Source organism: Bubalus kerabau, chromosome X, assembly GCF_029407905.1.
Source record: "Bubalus kerabau isolate K-KA32 ecotype Philippines breed swamp buffalo chromosome X, PCC_UOA_SB_1v2, whole genome shotgun sequence".
In the NCBI taxonomy this organism is placed as follows: Eukaryota; Metazoa; Chordata; class Mammalia; order Artiodactyla; family Bovidae; genus Bubalus; species Bubalus kerabau.
Window position 1 is genome coordinate 115,976,221 of NC_073647.1, and position 18,332 is coordinate 115,994,552.

General features: G+C 40.0%; 1 protein-coding gene across 1 annotated transcript in view; it reads left to right on the forward strand.

Moving 5' to 3' along the window:
- Nucleotides 1-18,332, forward strand: part of EFHC2 (EF-hand domain containing 2) — a 248,392-nt gene that overhangs the window by 949 nt on the left and 229,111 nt on the right. The gene's annotated exons all lie outside the window — the stretch shown is intronic.

Genomic DNA, 18,332 nt, shown 5'->3' on the forward strand with positions numbered 1-18,332 from the left:
CTGGTCCCTACTCTTTACTTGGGTTTTCCAGATGTATCTGTAAGAAGGGAAATCGATGGAACCACTCAAGGTATTTGTGTAAACCTCTGCTAAGTTTAGAAAACAGGCTGCAGATTGAAGCATTCGACTTTATGGATGCTGAACAGTGTCTGTATCCAAGTTGTTGGCCCTAAGGTGCTAGTTTTCTTGTAGCTTCAGGCCAGTGCATTCTGACCCCTGCAGGTTGGCTGGTCAGTTCAGCTTGTTTCTTGACCACTGGTTTGTGCTTTCTCGGCTGATGGATAGAGGCTGGCCTTCCATCCTAATGTTGCCCTTCGGTAAGATTATTGTTGTTTAGTTGTGTCCAACTCTTTGTGACCCCATGGACTGTAGCCCGCCAGGCTCCTCTGTCCTTAGGATTTCCCAGGGAAGAATACTGGAGTGGGTTGCCATTTCCTACTTCAGGGGATCTTTCTGACCCAGGGGTCCCACCTACGTCTCTTGTGTCTCCTGCATTGGCAGGTGGATTCTTTACCACTGAGCCACCTGGGAAGCCCTTGGTAAGATTAAGCGAGTCACAAATTAAGTAAAACCCCTGAAAGGCAGGGCATGAAAAAGGATTCCAGAAATAAAGAAACATGCTGTGTAAAAGTAATTCTTATCAAAATTGAATGTAGAGCCCACAGCTTTGGACATAGCAACACTTCAGATCCTCAGCTCTCACATACAGTGATTAAGAGTGCGAAGAACAGTGGTTGGATGAGATATTTTAAAATCTGCAAGGCTGTACTGAGTGTACTTATGCTTTTTTAAAGTTTTTTTTTATTGTGAAGTATAACACATGTACAGAAAAATGCACAATGAATGCTTATAGAATGGATATCAAGAAGGAAAATATTACCAGGACTCCCAAAACATCAACCTTGACTAGAGGTGCCAGATTTAACAAGTAAAAATACATGTCCCAAATAGTGCATGGGATCTACTTATATTAAAAGATTCTCTGTTGTTTATCTGAAATTCATATTTAACTGAGCAGCTTGTATTTTACATGGCAACCCTACCTATGACCCTTTCTGGTCATTATACCTTCTCTATTCTCCGAAGGCAACTACTCTCCTGGCTGCTATCACCGTAGTTTGGTTTGGCTTGCTTTTGAAATTTGTGTCAATGGAAATGTCTGGTTTTTATTCTTTTGTGGCTGGCTTTTTTTTTTTAAGCTCAGCATTATGTTTGTGAGATTTGTTCATGTGTCTGTCTGTAGAGATAGTTTGTATGCTTTCACTGCTCTAGAATATTCTACTGTATGGGTGTTGAAAGTGAAAGTGTTAGTCCCTCAGTTGTGTCCAACTCTTTGCAACCCCAAGGACTATAGCCGGCCAGGCTCCTCTGTCTATGGGATTTCCCAGGCAAGAATACTGGAGTGGGTGGCTATTCCCTTCTCCAGGGGATCTTCCTAACCCAGGAATTGAACCCAGGTCTCCTGCATTGCTCCCAAGATTCTTAACCATCTGAGTCATCAGGGAAGCCTTGTATGTATACAGGAAGATACTGTATGGGTATGGCATCATTTATATACACAGTTTACTCTTGACAGAGATTAGGTTTGTTTGGGGTTATTAAAAATAGTTTGCTGTGACTGTTGTTCATGTCTCTGAGTACAATTGCCAGATCAAATAGTATTCTTTTTTTTAAAGTCAAGTTCTTTTTTTTTATATAATTTTAAAATTTCTCACATGGCATTCTTGGGTTCAGCTTTGATAGATGCTGTCATATGCTTCAGTTCAGTTCAGTCACTCAGTTGTGTCCAACTCTTTGTGACTCCATGGACTGCAGCACGCCAGGCTTCCCTGTCCATCGCCAACTGCTGGAGCCTACTGAAACTCATGTCCATTGAGTCAGTGATGCCATCCAACCATCTCATCCTCTGTCATCCCCTTCTCTTCCTGCCTTCAATGTTTCCCAGCATCAGGGTCTTTTCAAAAGAGTCAGTTCTTTGCATCAGGTGGCCGAAGTATTGGAGTTTCCGCTTCAGCATCAGCCCTTCCAGTGAATATTCAGGACTGATTTCCTTTAGGATGGACTGGTCATAGTGCTTATATAAATTTAAATTCCCACCAGCATTTTATTTTCCTGTTGGATCACAACAAAGTGTGGAAAATTCTTTAAGAGATGGGAATACCAGACCACCTTACCTGCCTCCTGAGAAACCTGTGTGTAGGTCAAGAAGCAGCAATTAGAACCAGACATGGAACAACAAACTGGTTCCAAATTGGGAAAGGAGTATGTCAAGGCTGTGTATTGTCACCCTGCTTATTTAATATATATGCAGAACACATCATGTGAAATGCTGGGCTGGACGAAGCACAAGCTGGAATCAAGATTGCTGGGAGAAATATCAATAACGTCAGCTACGTAGATGACACCACCATTATGGCAGAAAGCGAAGAATGAAAAAGCCTCTTGATGAAAGTGAAAGAAGAGAGTAAAAAAGCTGGCTTAAAACTCAACATTCAGAAAACTAAGATCATGGCATCTGGTCCCATCACTTCATGGCAAATAGGGAAACAATGGAAACAGTGACAGATTTATTTTCTTGGACTCCAAAATCACTGCAGATGGTGACTGCAGCCATGAAATTAAAAGACACTTGCTCCTCGGAAGAAAAGCTATGACCAACCTAGACAGCATATTAAAAAGCAGAGGCATTCCTTTGCCAACAAAGGTCCATCTAGTCAAAGCTATGGTTTTTCCAATAGTCATGTTTGGATGTGAGAGTTGAACCATAAAGACAGCTGAGCACCGAAGAATTGATGCTTTTGAACTGTGGTGCTGGAGAAGACTCTTAAGAGTCCCTTGGACTGCAAAGAGATCAAACCAGTCAATCCTAAAGGAAATCAGTCCTGAATATTCATTGGAAGGACTGATGTTGAAGCCAAAGCTCCAATACTTTGGCCACCTGATGCAAAGAGCTGACTCATTTGAAAAGACCCTGATGCTGGGAAGGATTGAAGGCAGGAGGAGAAGGGGACAACTGACAGAGGATGAGATGGTTGAATGGCATCACTGACTCGATGGACATGAGTTTGAGCAAGCTCTGGGAGTTGGTGATGGACAGGGAAGTCTGGTGTGCTGCAGTGCATGGGGTCGCAAAGAGTCGGACACAGCTGAGCTACTGGACTGAACCATATTCTAACACTCAATTCTGTTAGTCTTTTGAATATAATTATTATTTATTTGTTTTTAAGGTAATTTTATTTATTTATTGGCTGTGCTGGGTCTTCATTTTTTTGTTGCACATGGGCTTTTCTGTAGTTGCAGTGAGTTGGGGCTATTCTTCAGTTGTAGCGCACAGGCTTCTCATTGTGGTGGCTTCTCTTGTTGCAGAGCACGGGCTCTAGCATGCGTGGGCTTAGGTAGTTGCAGCTCCCAGGCTCTGGAGCATGGGCTTAGTTGCCAGGTGGTATGTGGGATCTTCCTGGACCAGGGGTGGAATCGCTGGATGGGTAAGGTGGATTCTTACCCATCAGGGAAGCCCTGAATTTTAGTTATTTTGATCAGTGGGTGTAGTGCAGCTCTCTAATTTTAATCTGTGGTTCTCCAATTCCTAGTGAAATTGAGCACATTTCACACATTTTTTGGTCCTTTGGATAGTTTCTTTCGTGTGGTGCCTATTTGTCTTTTGTGTAATTTCTATTGGGCTGCCTGTCTTTTTCTTAGTGATCTGTAGGAGTTCTGTATAGATTTTGGATATGACTCCTTTGTATGTGTTGTAAATGTCTTTCAGTCTGTGGTTGGCCTTTTTACTCTCTTAATGGTGTTTTTGATGAAGAATTTGTCCTCAATTAAATTAGTACTTTTTGTTTCCTATTTAAGAAATAGCTCCTTACATGAAGTTCATGATGATATTTGCCTGTGTTATCTTCTGGAAATCTGATTGTTTTTACCTTTCATGTTTCGATCTATAATCTAACTGTAACACATTTGTAGGTGTGTGTGTGAAAAGAGGTAGGGGTCAGGTTGTATTTTTCCGCATGTAGCTATTCAGTTAACCCAGACCGTTTGTTAAAGAACAAAATTATGAGTAAATTTTAAAGAGCTTATTGACTTTATTCAGTGATTCATGAATCAGGCGGATGGAAAGGAGCTCTAAAGAGCTATACAAGGCAAGAGATTTTGGGAAGTTTTACTAGGCAAAAAATTGGATTGGTTATTGTAAGGTTACTTTCCTTATAGGGAATAGCAGGGGTTTATCAGGCAGATTACCTAACTAATGCTGATCAGGAGATTCATGGTTGACTGGTTTAAGATTCTATTTCTGGGAGAGCTGAAACTGTAACAACATTAAATTGCAGTTTGGTGACATGGGGCTTAGCGTAAGCAACTCCATTTGGGTCCTGTTGTCTTTAACACATTTTTGGAAATGGCCAACTTTTTTTCCAGTTCTCTGTAGAGCTACATTTCTCATAAATCAAGTATCCAAAATATGTATGGGTCTGCTTAGACTTGTGAATGTATTTTTAAAAAGTATTTATTTACTTTATGCTTTAGACCAATAGGAGTGTGTGTGTGAACTAGGGAGTGATAGTATACTTACTGGATGTCTTAGGCTGTCCTTCTACAAATCAGTATTTATATATTGAGTATCCTAGTATGTGCCCAAAGCAGGTGGCTACATTGAAAAATTGTTACACTAGCCTTGGGACTAAATGTGCTATGTGTTGCCAAAAAATTAATATTTTTTAAAACTTGCACTTAGATAAAAGGTTGGATGCTGTCTGGCACAGATTGGTCACAGAGTCCTAAAGCCAATTCTGGCCTTTTTATCCCTGCCTCCTTCCTGCCTGTTACAGAGCTCTGCTTGCTGAATTAAATTATTGAGAGAAAAACCTTGGCCTCCTGGAGATAGCATAATTATTGGCTGTTTGGGTTTAAAATTATAACACAAGCTAACTACCTTTACTGCTTTTTCTTAGAAATTGAAAAAAGAATGTACTCCCCATCTTAATTAGTTGCTGGCCTGGAGAATCCCAGGGACGGGGGAGCCTGGTGGGCTTCCATCTATGGGGTCGCAGAGTCAGACACGACTGAAGCGATATTACCAGCAGCAGCAGTCAATCATGAGCAATAGATTGATTTCTGTCTGCAGCCAGGTGATGTGCAACCTCTCCTTTCATCTCTGAAGGACAAGAAGTATTGTGCTTTCTAAGATACAGGCATTTGTATCACTGAGGATGTTCACATTATTTTAAAGTGAATTAATTGCAAACCTAGGGGAAAGATCACAATTTCTGACAAAAAATATCCTTTTTTTTTCTCCCAAAAATTTACATGCTGGATTTGTATTAAGCTAAGAGAATCTCAGGCATATTGTCAAAAATGAGAGGCTATTCAAGTTAAAAGGCACAGTTTCAGCCAGAGCTGAAAATCCCTTCTTCTGCATTTTGGACAGATGGTTGTGTAGCTGATCCTGAATGCCTCTAATGAATAATGAGGAGCACACTTTCTGTTTTTCATGAAGATACCTCACCACCATCTTAGGAGAGTTTGTTGTAAATAGTCCATCCTCTATAAATGTTGTAAACAGTTCATCCTCTAATTTATAATGAAGCAACTGTTTCCTTAAGAAAAAGGAATTATTTGAATTTACAACAGTAAAATAAAACAAATTTAGAATTTGTCTCTCTTATAGAAATACCTTGAATATTCTTATCTAGACTAATGCACAGAGAAGGCAACGGCACCCCACTCCAGTACTCTTGCCTGGAAAATCCCATGGACGGAGGAGCCTGGTAGGCTGCAGTCCATGGGGTCACTAAGAGTCGGGCGCAACTGAGCGATTTCACTTTCACTTTTCACTTTCATGCATTGGAGAAGGAAATGGCAACCCACTCCAGTATTCTTGCCTGAAGAATCCCAGGGATGGGGGAGCCTGGTGGGCTGCCGTCTATGGGGTCACACAGAGTCGGACTCGACTGCAGCGACTTAGCAGCAGCAGTAGCAGCAGCAGACTAATGCAAGCCTCCATATTAACAAAGGAAAAATCATTCTCTGGGAAATTGACCAGTAATTTAAATGATAAACAGCTGAGAGAGAAAAACTATGAGTAATACATAGTACACATATTGATTTCATCATGTGGTGTTAGCTAAGTCAATTTAAATTTATCTCAGTGACAAAATCATAAAACAATCACTTTATTCACAAGGTAGAGGGTTTTGCAGCCTAAAATTCTGCCTACAGATTCCTGACTATGTTCTTAGTGGTCAATTCCATGGCCTTAAAATAACCTGCATCAGGTCCAAACCTCTTAACTTGACACCGCAGGCCATTAGAGTTTGTCACTCATTTTGTGAGATCAGTGTAATGAATTATGACCAGGACTTAGAGAAAAAAGAAAAAGAAAAAAAATAGCGTAGAATAGAATTTTAAAAAATCACTTTATTATGCTTGGGAAGAGTAAGTATTATTTCATGAACCTTTGTGTCACATGTGTATAAGTGAACTAGCTTGCACTAAAATCTATTTGTTATTGTGGCTGCAGTCAGCGTTTGGAAACCACTCTCATTAGAGCCATCTTCACCAATTTCTTGCCTCTGACTTAAATTCTTATCTTCAACATCCTTCAAGGCCAAATCTAGTCTCTCACCATTCAGGAAGTCTCAACTGATCCTAGTCAGTCTTTCTTAGTGTTTTTCTTTTATTTGTTTTCGATGAAGGTGAAACTCACGTAATATAAAATGAGCCATTAACCATTTCAAAATGTACAATTCAGTGGCATTTAGTACATCCACAGTGTTTTATGACTGTCATCTCTATCTAACTAGTTCCAAGACATTTTCATCCCCTCACAATCTTTTACCCCAGGAGAACCTTTGAAATGATTTTCAGGTCTTGGGGGAACTCCTGCATAAAAATGATTTCTATAGCCCATGGTATGTTAGCAAGATCCATGAGTTGTAGATATAGTGATCCAATAATAATTGTCTATTTTGAGTAAAGAATAATGGTTTTCTGTGGATTTGTTGATTTTGGCCAAGTAATTCACCTACTCTGTGTGATTTTCTTTTCTTACAAAGGATCTCAACTCGAATGGGAGTGCCCTAGGGGAAACATCAGGGCTTTTTTTTTTTTTCCTTACTGTAAAATTTCCTACTTGATTTTCTCCCCTTTTTTCCTAACCCAAGTAGACCTAAAAATCCTCTCATGGTTTCTACTATAGAGGGTTGCCAGTAAAGTATGAAATGTGGTATGAGCAAGAATAGTTTTCTCCCTCATTTAAAACTAAAAAAAGGACTTTTAGCCAGGTTTTATTGAGAAACAAACAGGTAGTTAAGCTTAGCTTACCTTTCTTTTTTTTTTCATACTTTTAAAAAATTCATAAAGCAGCATGATCCATTTCTGGTAAATAACTATTTTAATTCAAGGTGGGCTTTACTTTTTCAAAAAAGTAGGCTTAGTTGGTTTAATTTAAATAAAGGTTGTAAGTTCACTTTACTTAATGCTGTTTATAAGATGAAAATATAGACAGTGTTAAATAAGCAAAACTTCTAAAATCATACTGACAAAGCAATATGAATAAAAATATAGCCTGAGACATAATTTTATGTGAGACCTAAAAATTGTGTTTTTTTAATGGCTGATATGATCAGGCTCAAATATTAACAGTTATACAATCATGATAATCTTGATCTCCTTGTAGACCTTTATATACATAAGAAAATAGTTTTTAAAAAAACCAAAAGAATGAAAATTAGATCTTCAGGGTGAAACCTAGGCTTGTATTTTGTCATCCAGACATGAAATTCTGAGTCAAATTTGAGATAAGTACATACACATTTCGTTTTCAACTGAGATGAGGTTTCTCACCTTTTTCTTGATACTTGTTAAGCAAGCAAAGCTTTGCTTATATTTGTGAGAAGTTAAAAACTGCAGCACAGTGCTCACTACTTTTGTATGAATGGCAGGACACTTGATTTTCATATAAATTTGGAACTGGTCATATGTGTGTGTTTAATTTTATAAGAAATTGCTGAACTATCTTCCAAAGTGGCTGTACCATTATGGATTCCCACCAGCAATGAATGAGAGTTCCCGTTATTCCAAATTCTTGAGAGCATTTGGCATTGGCAGTGTTTTGGATTCTAGCCAATCTCATAGGTGTGTAGCTCTTTTTTTTTAACATCATAAATTCATTTTATAAAACTTTTATTTATTTATTTTTAAAATATAAATTCATTTCTTTTAATTGGAGGCTAATTACTTTACAATATTTTATTGGTTTTGCCATACGTTGACATGAATCTGGCATGGGTGTACATGTGTTCCCCATCCTTAACCCCCTCCCACCTCCCTCCCCATCCCATCCGGGTCATCCCAGTGCACCAGCCCCGAGCATCCTGTATCATGCATTGAACCTGGACTGGTGATTCGTTTCACATATGATAATATACATGTTTCAATGCCATTCTCCCAAATCATCCCACCCTTGCCCTCTCCCACAGAGTCCAAAAGACTGTTCTATACATCTGTGTCTCTTTTGCTGTCTTGCATACAGAGTTATCATTACTATCTTTCTAAATTCCATATATATGTGTTACTATACTGTATTGGTGTTTTTCTTTCTGGCTTACTTCACTCGTAGAATAGGCTCCAGTTTTATCCACATCATTAGAACTGATTCAAATGTATTCTTTTTAATGGCTGAGTAATACTCCATTGTGTATATGTACAACAGCTTTCTTATCCATTTGTCTGCTGATGGACATCTAGGTTGCTTCCATGTCCTGGCTATTATAAACAGTGCTGCGATGAACATTGGGGTACACGTGTCTCTTTCAATTCTGGTTTCCTCGGTGTGTATGCGCAGCAGTGGGATTGCTGGGTCGTATGGCAGTTCTATTTCCAGTTTTTTAAGGAATCTCCACACTGTTCTCCATAGTGGCTGTACTAGTTTGCATTCCCACCAACAGTGTAGGAGGGTTCCCTTTTCTCCACACCCTCTCCAGAATTTATTGTTTGTAGACTTTTGGATCACAGCCATCCTGACTGGCGTGAAATGGTACCTCATTGTGGTTTTGATTTGCATTTCTCTGATAATGAGTGATGTTGAGTATATTTTCATGTGTTTGTTAGCCATCTGTATGTCTTCTTTGGAAAAATGTCTGTTTAGTTCTTTGCCCTATTTTTTGATCGGGTCGTTTATTTTTCTGGAAATGAGCTGCATGAGCTGCTTGTATATTTTTGAGATTAATTTTTTGTCAGTTGCTTCATTTGCTATTATTTTCTCCCATTCTGAAGGTTGTCTTTTCACTTTGCTTATAGTTTCCTTTGTTGTGCAGAAGCTTTTAATTTTAATTGGGTCCCATTTGTTTATTTTTGCTTTTATTTCCAATATTCTGGGAGGTGGGTCATAGAGGATCCTGCTGTGATTATGTTGGAGAGTGTTTTGCCTATGTTCTCCTCTAGGAGTTTTATAGTTTCTGGTCTTATGTTTAGACCTTTAATCCATTTTGAGTTTATTTTTGTATGGTGTTAGAAAGTGTTCTAGTTTCATTCTTTTACAAGTGGTTGACCACTTTTCCCAGCACCACTTGTTAAAGAGATTGTCTTTTCTCCATTGTATATTCTTGCCTCCTTTGTCAAAGATAAGGTGTCCATAGGTGTGTGGATTTATGTCTGGGCTTTCTATTTTGTTCCATTGATCTATACTTTTGTCTCTGTGCCAGTACCATACTGTCTTGATGACTGTGGCTTTGTAGTAGAGCCTGAAGTCAGGCAGGTTGATTCCTCCAGTTCCATTCTTCTTTCTCAAGATTGCTTTGGCTATTCGAGTTTTTTTGTATTTCCATACAAATTGTGAAATTATTTGTTCTAGCTCTGTGAAAAATACTGTTGGTAGCTTGATAGGGATTGCATTGAATCTATAGATTGCTTTGGGTAGTATACTCATTTTCAGTACATTGATTCTTCCGATCCATGAACACGGTATATTTCTCCATCTGTTAGTGTCCTCTTTGATTTCTTTCACCAGTGTTTTATAGGTTTCAATTGCACTCATCTCACACGCTAGTAAAGTAATGCTCAAAATTCTCCAAGCCAGGCTTCAGCAGTATGTGAACCGTGAACTTCCTGATGTTCAAGCTGGTTTTAGAAAAGGCAGAGGAACCAGAGATCAAATTGCCAACATCCGCTGGATCATGGAAAAAGCAAGAGAGTTCCAGGAAAACATCTATTTCTACTTTATTGACTATGCCAAAGCCTTTGACTGTGTGGATCACAAGAAACTGTGGAAAATTCTGAAAGAGATGGGAATACCAGACCACCTGATCTGCCTCTTGAGAAATTTGTATACAGGTCAGGAAGTAACAGTTAGAACTGGACATGGAACAACAGACTGGTTCCAAATAGGAAAAGGAGTTCATCAAGGCTGTATATTGTCACCCTGTTTGTTTAACTTATATGCAGAGTACATCATGAGAAACACTGGACTGGAAGAAACACAAGCTGGAATCAAGATTGCTGGGAGAAATATCAATAACCTTAGATATGCAGATGACACCACCCTTATGGCAGAAAGTGAAGAGGAACTAAAAAGCCTCTTGATGAAAGTGAAAATGGAGAGTGAAAAAGTTGGCTTAAAGCTCAACATTCAGAAAATGAAGATCATGGCATCCGGTCCCACCACTTCATGGGAAATAGATGGGGAAACAGTGGAAACAGTGTCAGACTTTATTTTTCGGGGCTCCAAAATCACTACAGATGGTGACTGCAGCCATGAAATTAAAAGACGCTTACTCCTTGGAAGGAAAGTTATGACCAACCTAGACAGCATATTCAAAAGCAGAGACATTACTTTGCCAACAAAGGTCCGGCTAGTCAAAGCTATGGTTTTTCCAGTGGTCATGTATGGATGTGAGAGTTGGACTGTGAGGAAGGCTGAGCACCGAAGAATTGATGCTTTTGAACTGTGGTGTTGCAAAAGACTCTTGAAAGTCCCTTGGACTGCAAGATCCAACCAGTCCATTCTGAAGGAGATCAGCCCTGGGATTTCTTTGGAAGGAATGATGCTAAAGCTGAAACTCCAGTACTTTGGCCACCTCATGTGAAGAGTTGACTCATTGGAAAAGACCCTGATGCTGGGAGGGATTGGGGGCAGGAGGAGAAGGGGATGACAGAGGATGAGATGGCTGGATGACATCACTGACTCGATGGACATGAGTCTGAGTGAACTCCAGGAGTTGGACAGGGAGGCCTGGCGTGCTGCGATTCATGGGGTCGCAAAGAGTCATACATGACTGAGCGACTGATCTGATCTGATCTGATATATAGGTATTTTGTTTCTTTAGGTAGATGTATTCCTAAGTATTTTATTCTTTTCATTGCAATGGTGAATGGGATTGGTTCCTTAATTTCTCTTTCTGTTTTCTTGTTGTTAGTGTATAGGAATGCAAGGGATTTCTGTGTGTTGATTTTATATCCTGCAACTTTACTATAGTCATTGATTAGCTCTAGTAATTTTCTGGTGGAGTCTTTAGGGTTTTCTATGTAGAGGATCATGTCATCTGCAAACAGGGAGAGTTTTACTTCTTTTCCAATCTGGATTCCTTTTATTTCTTTTTCTGTTCTGATTGCTGTGGCCAAAACTTCCAAAACTATGTTGAATAGTAGTGGTGAGAGTGGGCACCCTTGTCTTGTTCCTGCCTTTAGGGGAAATGCTTTCAATTTTTCACCATTGAGGATAATGTTTGCTGTGGGTGTCAAATATAGCTTTTATTATGTTGAAGTGTGTTCCTTCTATTCCTGCTTTCTGGAGGATTTTTATCATAAATGGATGTTGAATTTTGTCAAAGGCTTTCTCTGCATCTATCGAGATAATCATATGGTTTTTATTTTTCAATTTGTTAATGTGGTGTATTATATTGATTGATTTGCAGATATTGAAGAATCCTTGCATCCCTGGGATAAAGCCCACTTGGTCATGATGTATGATCTTTTTAATGTGTTGTTGGATTCTGTTTGCTAGAATTTTGTTATGGATTTTTGCATCTATGTTCATCAGTGATATTGGCCTGTAGTTTTCTTTTTTTGTGGCATCTTTGTCTGATTTTGGTATTAGGGTGATGGTGGCCTCATAGAATAAATTTTGAAGTTTACCTTCCTCTGCAATTTTCTGGAAGAGTTTGAGTAGGATAGGTGTTAGCTCTTCTCTAAATTTTTGGTAGAATTCAGCTGGAAGCCGTCTGGTCCTGGGCTTTTGTTTGTTGGAAGATTTCTGATTACAGTTTCAATTTCTGTGCTTGTGATGGGTCTGTTAAGTTTTTCTATTTCTTCCTGGTTCAGTTTTGGAAAGTTGTACTTTTCTAAGAATTTGTCCATTTCTTCCAAGTTGTCCATTTTATTGGCATATAGTTGCTGATAGTAGTCTCTTATGATCCTTTGTATTTCTGTGTTGTCTGTTGTGATCTCTCCATTTTCATTTCTAATTTTATTGTTTTGATTTTTCTCCCTATGTTTCTTGATGAGTCTGGCTAATGGTTTGTCAATTTTATTTATCTTTCAAAGAACCAGCTTTTGACTTTAATTTTTGCTATTAGCTCTTTTTTTTCTTTTGCATTTATTTCTGCCCTAATTTTTAAGATTTATTTCCTTCTACTAACCCTGGGATTCTTCATTTCTTCCTTTTCTAGTTGCTTTAGGTGTAGAGTTAGGTTATTTATTTGACTTTTTTCTTGTTTCTTGAGGTATGCCTGTATTGCTATGAACCTTCCCTTTAGCACTGCTTTTACCGTGTCCCACAGGTTTTGGGTTGTTGTGTTTTCATTTTCATTTGTTTCTATGCATATTTTGATTTCTTTTTTGATTTCTTCTGTGATTTGTTGGTTATTCAGCAGCATGTTGTTCAGCCTCCATATGTTGGAATTTTTAATAGTTTTTCTCCTGTAATTGAGATCTAATCTTACTGCATTGTGGTCAGAAAAGATGCTTGGAATGATTTCAATTTTTTTGAACTTACTAAGGCTAGGTTTATTGCCCAGGATGTAATCTATCCTGGAGAAGGTTCCATGTGCACTTGAGAAAAAGGTGAAATTCATTGTCTTGGGGTGAAATGTCCTATAGATATCAAATAGGTCTAAATGGTCTATTGTATCATTTAAAGTTTGTATTTCCTTGTTAATTTTCTGTTTAGTTGATCTATCCATAGGTGTGAGTGGGGTATTAACATCTCCCACTATTATTGTGTTATTGTTAATTTCCCCTTTCATACTTGTTAGCATTTGTCTTACATATTGTGGTGCTCCTATGTTGGGTGCATATATATTTATAATTGTTATATCTTTTTCGTGGATTGATCCTTTGATCATTATGTAGTGTCCTTTGTCTCTTTTCACAGCCTTTGTTTTAAAGTTTATTTTATCTGATATGAGTATTGCTACTCCTGCTTTCTTTTGGTCTCTATTTGCGTGGAATATCTTTTTCCAGCCCTTCACTTTCAGTCTGTATGTGTCCCTTGTTTTGAGGTGGGTCTCTTGTAGACAGCATATATAGGGGTCTTATTTTTGTATCCATTCAACCAGTCTTTGTCTTTTGGTTGGGGCATTCAACCCATTTACATTTAAGGTAATTATTGATAAGTATGATCCTGTTGCCATTTACTTTATTGTCTTGGGTTCAAGTTTATACACCCTTTCTGTGTTTCCTGTCTAGAGAAGATCCTTTAGCATTTGTTGAAGAGCTGATTTGGTGGTGCTGAATTCTCTCAGCTTTTGTTTGTTTGTAAAGCTTTTGATTTCTCCTTCATATTTGAATGAGATCCTTGCTGGGTCAGTAATCTGGGCTGTAGTTTATTTTCTTTCATCACTTTAAGTATGTCTTGCCATTCCCTCCTGGCCTGAAGAGTTTCTATTGAAAGATCAGCTGTTATCCTTATGGGAATCCCCTTGTGTGTTATTTGTTGTTTTTCCCTTGCTGCTTTTAATATTTGTTCTTTGTGTTTGATCTTTGTTAATTTGATTAATATGTGTCTTGGGGTGTTTCGCCTTGGGTTTATCCTGTTTGGGACTCTCTGGGTTTCTTGGACTTGGGTGGCTATTTCCTTCCCATTTTAGGGAAGTTTTCAACTATTATCTCCTCAAGTATTTTCTCATGGCCTTTCTTTTTGTCTTCTTCTGGGACTCCTATGATTCGAATGTTGGGGTATTTAACATTGTCCCAGAGGTCTCTGAGATTGTCCTCATTTCTTTTAATTCATTTTCTTTTTTCCTCTCTGATTCATTTATTTCTACCATTCTATCTTCTACCTCACTAATCCTATCTTCTGCCTCCTATTCTACTGTTGGTTCCCTCCAGAGTGGTTTTGATCTCATTTATTGCATTATTCATTATATATTGACTCTTTTTTATTTCTTCTAGGTCTTTCTTGCATCTTCTCGATCCTTGTCTCTAGCCTATTTATCTGTAACTCCATTTTTTTTCAAGATTTTGGATCATTTTCACTATCATTATTTGGAATTCTTTATCAGGTAGATTCCCTATCTCTTCCTCTTTTGTTTGGTTTGGTAGGCATTTATCCTGTTCCTTTACCTGCTGGGTATTTCTGTGTCTCGTCATCTTGTTTATATTGCTGTGTTTTGGGTGGCCTTTCTGTATTCTGGCAGTTTGTGGAGTTCTCTTTATTGTGGAGTTTCCTCGCTGTGGGTAGGGTTGGGTGGGTGGCTTGTCAAGGTTTCCTGGTTAGGGAAGCTTGTGTTGGTGTTCTGGTGGGTGGAGCTGGATTTCTTCTCTCTGGAGTGCAATGAAGTGTCTAGTAATGAGTTATGAGATGTCAATGGGTTTGGTGTGACTTTGGGCAGCCTGTATATTGAAGCTCAGGGCTATGTTCCTGTGTTCCTGGAGAATTTGCGTGGTATGTCTTGCTCTGGAACTTTTTGGCCCTTGGGTGGTGCTTGGTTTCAGTGTAGGTATGGAGGCATTTGATGAGCTCCTATCGATTAATGTTGCCTGGAGTCAGGAGTTCTCAGGTGTTCTTAGGATTTGGACTTAAGCCTCCTGCTTCTGGTTTTCAGTCTTATTCTTACAGTAGCCTCAAGACCTCTCCACCTGTCACTTCCAGGGTGGTTCCCTCTGTTTTAGCTTCTTCTGTTTGCTGGTCTCTTCAGTGTCTAATTTCCGCCCTGACACAAGGGGGCAGTGGTGGACACTTTTTTAGGCTCACTTGTTCAGTCGTGCTGTGGGGAGGGAGGAACCCTGCAAACAAATAACACTGGTGTCTGTGGGGAGTGCTCGCAGTGTCTTGGCCATACTGGGTTTGTCCCCACTCATGGCGTGTGTGCTTTCCCTGTCTACACTGCTTAGGCTGTAGGTTGCTCTGCCAGGAACTGTTTGAGGCCGGCCCTGGGTTGTATGCACTTCCCAGGTCTAAGCTGCTCAGGTTCAAGTACTCAGGTACTCCACAAAGGTGCAGACTCAGTTGGGCCTGTGTTTTGTGTCCTTCCCATGTTCGAGCAGCTCAGCTAACCAGGTGCTTGGTGGGCGCAGTTGCTACGACTTACTGCCTCCCCGTCCCTGCCGCTCAGTTTTCTGGGTGTACAACTGGCACACCTTCTCAGGCGGATGTCGACCATCCAGAATCCCAAGAAGTCTTTGTTAGCAACGAAGCCTGCTTGCAGTTTGGTATAGGATGCCTCTCTGGGGCCGCGATTGCCCCCTTCCAGCTCTGGCTGCCCTCGCCTGCTTGTCTCCAGTGGGGGATGGGCCAGTCTGCAGCCAGCTAGCTCTGCTTAGTCCTTTGTTCTGTGAGCGGGCCTGGAGGTGTCTAGGGTTAGGGCTTTTTGCTGTATAGCTATCCCACAGTCTGGTTTGCTATCTCAAGTTAGTTCTCTCAGATTGTCCTTGGGGCATTCAGGCCCCGTCCTTACTCTAAGCAATGCAGCCTGTGCCTCCCTGCCCAGCCCCTGCTTGCTAGTGGCGGATGCAGGTGTCTGCGCTGCTTCTCCCCTGGGAGTTACCGTTGGGCATGTAATCTGTGGTTTTTAATTATTTATTTATTTTTCCTCCCAGTTATGATGGCCTCTGAGGTCCAAGGCTCTCCACAGACTCACCAGTGAGAGTGTTTCCTGGTGTTTCGAAACTTCTCTCTTTTTTAAGACTCCCTTCCCAGGACAGATCTCTGTCCCTAGCTCTTTTGTCTCTATTTTAATCTTTTATATTTTTTCCTACCTTTTTTCGAAGAAAATGGGCTGCTTTTCTGGGTGCCTGATGTCCTCTGCCAGCATTCAGAAGTTGTTTTGTGGAATTTACTCAGCGTTCAAGTGTTCTTCTGATGAATTTGTGGGGGAGAAAGTGGTCTCCCCATCCTATTCCTTTGGCATCTTAGGACCGCCACCCTCAGGTGTGTAGTTCTTGATTTAAACTTTTATTTCCTCAGTGGCTTAAGAATGATGTTGAATGTCTTTTTGTGTCCTTATTTGCCATCCATATATCCACTTTGGTGAAATGTCTGTTCATGTTTTTTGCCCATCTTTCATTGGGCCGTTTCCTTACTGTTGAGTTTTGAGAGTTCTTTATATATTCCGGATACAAGTCGATTGTTGGATCAGTTCAGTTCAGTCACTCAGTCATGTCCAACTCTTTGCGACCCCATGAATTGTAGCATGCCAGGCCTCCTTGTACATCACCAACTCCCGGAGTTCACTCAAACTCATGTCCATCGAGTCAGTGATGCCATCCAGCCATCTCATCCCCTGTCGTCCCCTTCTCCTCCTGCCCTCAATCCCTCCCAGCATCAGAGTCTTTTCCAATGAGTCAACTCTTTACATGAGGTGGCCAAAGTACTGGAGTTTCAGCTTTAGCATCATTCCTTCCAAAGAAATCCCAGGGCTGATATCCTTCAGAATGGACTGGTTGGATCTCCTTGTGGTCCAAGGGACTCTCAAGAGTCTTCTCCAACATCACAGTTCAAAAGCATCAGTTCTTTGGCACTCAGCTTTCTTCACAGTCCAACTCTCACATCCACACATGACCACTGGAAAAACCATAGCCTTGACTAGCCGGACCTTTGTTGGCAAAGTAATGTCTCTGCTTTTGAATATGCCATCTAGGTTGGTCATAACTTTCCTTCCAAGGAGTAAGCGTCTTTTAATTTCATGGCTGCAGTCACCATCTGCAGTGATTTTGGAGCCTAAAAAAAATAAAGTCTGACACTGTTTCCACTGTTTCCCCATCTATTTCCCATGAGGTGATGGGACCAGATGCCATGATCTTCGTTTTCTGAATGTTGAGCTTTAAGCCAACTTTTTCACTCTCCTCTTTCACTTTCATCAGGAGGCTTTTTAGTTCCTCTTCACCTTCTGCCATAAGGGTGATGTCATCTGCATATCTGAGGTTATTGATATTTCTCCCGGCAATCTTGATTCCAGCTTGTGCTTCTTCCAGCCCAGCGTTTCTCATGATGTACCCTACATATAAGTTCAATAAGTAGGGTGACTAGATACAGCCCTTGATGTACTCCTTTTCCTATTTGGAACCAGTCTGTTGTTCCATGTCCAGTTCTAACTGTTGCTTCCTGATCTGTATACAGATTTCTCAAGAGGCAGGTCAGGTGGTCTGGTATTCCCATCTCTTTCAGAATTTTCCACAGTTTATTGTGATCCACACAGTCAAAGGCTTTGGCATAGTCAATAAAGCAGAAAGAGATGTTTTTCTGGAACTCTTGCTTTTTCCATGATCCAGCGGATGTTGGCAATTTGATCTTTGGTTCCTCTGCCTTTTCTAAAACCAGATTAAACATCTGGAAGTTCATGGTTCACGTATTGCTGAAGCCTGGCTTGAAAAATTTTGAGCATTACTTTACTAGCGTGTGAGATGAGTGCAATTGTGCATTAGTTTGAGCATTCTTTGGCATTGCCTTTCTTTGGGATTGGAATGAAAACTGACCCTTTCCAGTCCTGTGGCCACTGCTGAGTTTTCCAAATTTGCTGGTATATTGAGTGCAGCACTTTCACAGCATCATCTTTCAGGATTTGAAATAGCTCAACTGAAATTCCATCACCGCCACTAGCTTTGTTCGTAGTGATGCTTTCTAAGGCCCACTTGACTTCACATTCCAGGATGTCTGACTCTAGATCAGTGATCACACCATCGTGATTATGTTGGTCATGAAGATCTTTTTTGTACAGTTCCTCTGTGTATTCTTGCCACCTCTTCTTAATATCTTCTGCTTCTGTTAGGTCCGTACCATTTCTGTCCTTTATCGAGCCCATCTTTGCATGAAATGTTCCCTTGGTCTCTCTAATTTTCTTGAAGAGATCTCTAGTCTTTCCCATTCTGTTGTTTTCCTCTATTTCTTTGCATTG